Here is a 5,092-nt window from a genome sequence, read left to right as displayed (position 1 = left end):
CAGCTCAAGAAGCCCAGGGCGGTCAGGGTTTGGCGCTGGGTGAGTTCGCCAGCGGGCCGGGCGCATCTGGGCGCTCTGTCCGGGCGCTCGCGCGACACTTCGCGGTGCCACCGTGGGCGGCAGCTACCTGGTTGATCCTGCCAGTAGCATATGCTTGTCTCAAAGCTTAAGCCATGCATGTCTATGCGCACACGGGCAGTACAGTGAAACTGCGAATGGCTCATTAAATCAGTTATGGCTCCTTTGGTCGCTCCTCTCCCGCTCCTTGGATAGCTGTGGTAATTCTAGAGCTAATACATGCCGATGAGCGCCAACCTCTGGGGACGCGTGTATTTATCAGACCAAAACCGACCCAGGCCCCCCCAGCAGCTTTGGTGACTCTAGATAATCTCGAGCCGATCGCATGCCTCCGCAGCGGCGCCAACCCATTCGAATGTCTGCCCTATCAACTTTCGATGGTACTGTCTGTGCCTACCATGGTGACCACGGGTGAAGGGGAATCAGGCTTCGATTCCGGAGAGGGAGCCTGAGAAACGGCTACCACATCCAAGGAAGGCAGCAGGCGCGCAAATTACCCACTCCCGACCCGGGGAGGTAGTGACGAAAAATAACAATACAGGACTCTTTTGAGGCCCTGTAATTGGAATGAGCGCACTTTAAATCCTTGAGCGAGGATCCATTGGAGGGCAAGTCTGGTGCCAGCAGCCACGGTAATTCCAGCTCCAATAGCGTATCTTAAAGTTGCTGCAGTTAAAAAGCTCGTAGTTGGATCTTGGGATGGAGCTGGCGGTCCGCCACGAGGCGAGACACCGCCTGTCCCAGCCCCTGCCTCTCGGTGCCCCCTTGATGCTCTTAGCTGAGTGTCCCGCGGGGCCCGAAGCATTTACTTTGAGAAAATTAGAGTGTTCAAAGCAGGCCGGCTGCCGGCATACTGCAGCTAGGAATAATGGAATAGGATTTCGGTTCTATTTTGTTGGTTTTCGGAAATGGGGCCATGATTAAGAGGGACTGCCAGGGGCATTCATATTGTGCCGCTAGAGGTGAAATTCTTGGACCGGCGCAAGACAGCCTAGAGCGAAAGCATTTGCCAAGAATGTTTTCATTAATCAAGAACGAAAGTCAGAGGTTCGAAGACGATCAGATACTATCGTAGTTCCCACCATAAACAATACCGACTGGTGATCCGGCGGCGTTATTCCCATGACCTGCCGGGCAGCTCCTGGGAAACCCAAGTCTTTGGGTTCCGGGGGAAGTATTGCAAAGGTTGCAAAGCTGAAACTTAAAGGAATTGACGGAAGGGCACCATCAGGAGTGGAGCCTGCGGCTTAATTTGACTCAACATGGGAAACCTCACCCGGCCCGGACATGGACAGGATTGACAGACTGAGAGCTCTTTCTCGATTCCGTGGGTGGAAGTGCATGGCCGTTCTTAGTTGGTGGAGCGATTTGCTTGGTTAATTCTGATAAAGAATGAGACTCTGGCATGCTAACTAGTTACGCGACCCCCGAGCGGTCGGCGTCCAACTTCTTAGAGGGACAAGTGGCGTTCAGCCACCCGAGATTGAGCAATAACAGGTCTGTGATGCCCTTAGATGTCCGGGGCCGCACGCGCGCTACACTGGCTGGCTCAGCTTGTGCCTACCCTCCACCAGCAGGCGCGGGTAACCCGTTGAAGCCCATTCGTGATGGGGATCAGGGATTGCAATTCTTCCTCATGAACGAGGAATTCCCAGTAAGTGCGGGTCATAAGCTTGCGTTGATTAAGTCCCTGCCCTTTGTACACACGTCCCGTCGCTACTACCAATTAGGATGATTTAGTGAGGTCCTCGGATCGGCCTCGGCGGGGTCGGCCACGGCCCTGCCGGAGTGTCGAGAAGACGGTCGAACTTGACTATCTAGAGGAAGTAAAAGTCGTAACAATGTTTCCGTAGGTGAACCTGTGGAAGGATCATTACTGGTGGGGCTTGGCCCCGGCCGCATGCGCGCGGTGTCATTCGCACGCCTGCTCCATTCGCACGCTCGGCCCCTGACCGCCGGCCCCGGTCAGCACCGGGGGCCACACGCCCTTCCCCTTCGCCGCGCGCCACCGCCCCAGAGAGAGAGAGACCGGAGGCGTGCGGCACCTCCGGGCGCGGGCGGTCGGAATTGGGAGAGGGGGGAAAAGCCGCTCGGCGTGGCGAAGCGTGTCACGCGCGCCTGCCACCGTGCACGCAGGCGGGGCTCTCCCCGCGCTACACCGTGCGTCGCGGCCGGGCCTAGTAGCATGGCACGCTCACCGCTGTTGCAGCGGCTTGCCCCCCCGCCCCCCACACCACCCCTCCCACCCCAGCCTTGCGCCGCTCTGCCGCCGGTCCGTCCCCACCAGACAGCGGGGGCGCGGCCGCGGGCCCCCGAGCCTCTCGCCGCCACGGCCGGCGCCACCGAACGCCGGTTGCCAGCGTGCCACGTGCAGGTGCCCTGGCACGGCCCGAGTTCTCCCGAGCTTGGCTCTCCTCGGTGTGCGCGCGAGATAGCTGCATGAGTGTCAGGAGGGAGGGGTGCTCGGCACGACCCCTTCCCGGAGGCGGGCCTGTCCCTTCCATCGCTGCTGTGCCCCTCGAGCGACGGCCAGCCATCTGGCTCTGGCACCCGTCGGCGGCCGAGGTGGCAAGGGCGAGGGAGCTGGGTGGTGGGGCGGCCTGAGCCACGGCGGTCCTCTTGAGCGCGCAGCGCTGGGCTACTGAGGGAAACCCCGGGCTCCGAGAAGGACGTGGCAGTGGTGGCGGCAGATGTCGGGCGCGCCCCTGCCGGTGCACGCTCCCCCAAAGGCAGCAGCAGGGGAAGCACCCCGGTGGGGCTATGCAGGTCGTTTCCTTTGCCCCAGGGCCAGGTACCTAGCGCTCCGCGCCTCGGCGGTCCCCCCAGTTTTTTTCCCTCGGCGTCGTCAAACGCTGTGGGTTTGCCGAAAGGGGCCGGCGGGGCCAGGCGGCGGTTTAAAGACTCGGGCGGCTCGGCGTGGCCCGCCGTGGTGGCTGCAGTGCTGGCGGCAGTGGCAGCAGGCATACCGGGTGGTGGCCATGCGGGGTGCCACTGAGGGGTGGGGAGCAGCTACTCCCACCGATCTCCTGCAGTGGTTGTCCCGTTGCCACCGGCCGCGCTTGTCCGTCGCTGTCGTTGTCCCGCCCGCGCCATGGGGGTAAACCGTGCTGCGCCAGGGAGGGGTGCCCTGCCCCCCCCCCTCTGTGGCCCATGGGGGCCGACCCGCTCGCCTCGCCATAATGGGCGACAGCAGCAGAGAGCGCGCCCTCTCTGCCCTTCCTCAGCCGCGGGGTCACGGCCCCTGGGGCCTATCCGCGCTCTCTCTCCTCAACCCGCCGCCGCAGTCTCTGGCGTGCACGGCGCCGCGTCCAGCACCTCTCCTCCCCTCGAGGAGCCTTTTCTCCTCGAATGCGCACCGGCAACGCCGTTGTCCGCCAGCTGTCCCCTGGCTCGACTGCCTGCCTGCTGGGGGGGTGAGCGCTCGGTGGGCCCTCCGGCGGCAGAGGCCCGCGAGCGCAGACGATCCCGTGCAGAGCGGCCGTGGCGCCGCTCAACGGGTGTCCCTCCCTGCGGGGACGGTCAGCCGGAAGGCGCCCGCCGTCAGTGGTCCCATCCCGGGCCCCGCTCGTCGCATCCTCCATCGCCCTTCCCGGCCGCATGTGGGCCTCAGGAAGGCGCGCAGGGCAGCCGCGGGGGCGCTTCTCCCCGCCTGGTCTCCGTGTGCAAACGAGGAGTGCAGGCCTTGCACCCTAGCTCAATGCTGTCCTGCCTTCTGCCGGGCGCATGCCCGAGGTAAGGGGCCCCGGCGGTGCGACGCGGCGGTGGCGGTCCTGGGAGTGCGGCCCCGGTGGCAGTGGGGTCTTCCGTCCGACAGGCCTTGGGCCCTGGCTATGCCAGCTTGGCTCTCGGTGGCGCCCGCCTCCGGGGCCGGGGGCGGAGCACGTCCGCCGGTCTCTCACCCACCTGGCAGGGGAGCGGTCCCGCAGGAGGCATGCCGGTGGGGGCTCGTCATCGTCGCGTGCCGTCTCGAGCCAGGGGAAGGCCGTGCAGTGGGGAAAGAGATAAGCCGGCCACGCAGCGGCGCAGCGGCACTCCGTGAGGCCCGCGGCGTCGGGGGCCCAGGGAGAGCCGCCGTGTGTGGGGGCTGATGGCCGCGCGCCCCCAGCCGCATGCCGTGTGTTTTGTGCGTGTCATCCCGTGAAAGTGAGACGCGGGGGGGCTGCCGTGCCCTCCCGCATTCCAGCGCGCGCCGCGTGGCCCTCTGCGTGGAGGCCGAGCCGAGCCCGGGTGCCTGGTCCGCCTCCGAAGGACGGCATTTGTGAGGTCGGCGTCACTCCTCGTGGGGGAGGCGGTCAGGAGCGCGGGCTCCCCCACGTCTTGGCCGGCCTTCGGAGTGTGGGTTGCTCCAGTTGGTTTTTATTCCCCCTTCTGTTTCTGTGTGCTCGTATGGTCAAAGCCAGGCATGCACCCCTGCGTCCTCGGTCCCAGAGTAACAAAAAAAGGGGCCGCTTGGCGTGAGCAGTGCCCGAAAGCCAGACAAATCTTAGCGGTAGATCACTCGGCTCGTATGTTGATGAAGAATGCAGCTAGCTGTGAGAATTAATGTGAATTGCAGGACACATTGACCATTGACCATTCGAAGGCACGTGCAGCCCCGGATTCCTCCCGGGGCTACGCCTGTCTGAGGATCGCTTGATGATCAATAACCATCCGGGGGCCACGCTAGTGGCATGGCTGGGGTCGCCTCTCTGGCCCGTTGCCCGCAGTGGGTGGTGGTGGCGGTGGCAGCAGCAGCGTCCCACTGGTGCCCGAGGGAAGGCAGTCAGGGGTTCGGCGAGGGAAGCGTTTCCCTAGGAGGCCTCGATCCCTTCACTGCGGCCCGGCGGGCATCGTCGTTGTTGCAGTTGTCATCGTCGCAGTCATTGTCGTTGCCGTGCAGGGCCTTCGTCCCCCTAAATGCAGACTCGGGGAGCACTCCGTTGCTTCCCGCTCCTGGAGCAAGCCGCTGGGGTGGAGCTCGTCCTCGCCGGGACCATGCCGTGGATGCGGTGGCACGGCAGGGGAGAGCGAGAGA

The 5,092-nt window shown here is 64.2% G+C and overlaps 1 non-coding gene across 1 annotated transcript; it reads left to right on the top strand.

The window, feature by feature from the left end:
• Window positions 1-4,556: 4,556 nt before the first annotated feature.
• On the top strand, window positions 4,557-4,709 carry LOC129131538 (5.8S ribosomal RNA). Its single transcript, XR_008535686.2, has one exon. It is a non-coding gene; the product is annotated as a 5.8S ribosomal RNA (ribosomal RNA).
• The last annotated feature ends 383 nt before the right edge of the window (window positions 4,710-5,092 follow it).

The sequence above is a fragment of the Agelaius phoeniceus genome, chromosome 7 (assembly GCF_051311805.1).
Source record: "Agelaius phoeniceus isolate bAgePho1 chromosome 7, bAgePho1.hap1, whole genome shotgun sequence".
Lineage (NCBI taxonomy): Eukaryota > Metazoa > Chordata > Aves > Passeriformes > Icteridae > Agelaius > Agelaius phoeniceus.
The sequence above is the reverse complement of the archived record's forward strand: the minus strand, read 5'-3'. Positions and strand labels throughout refer to the sequence as shown.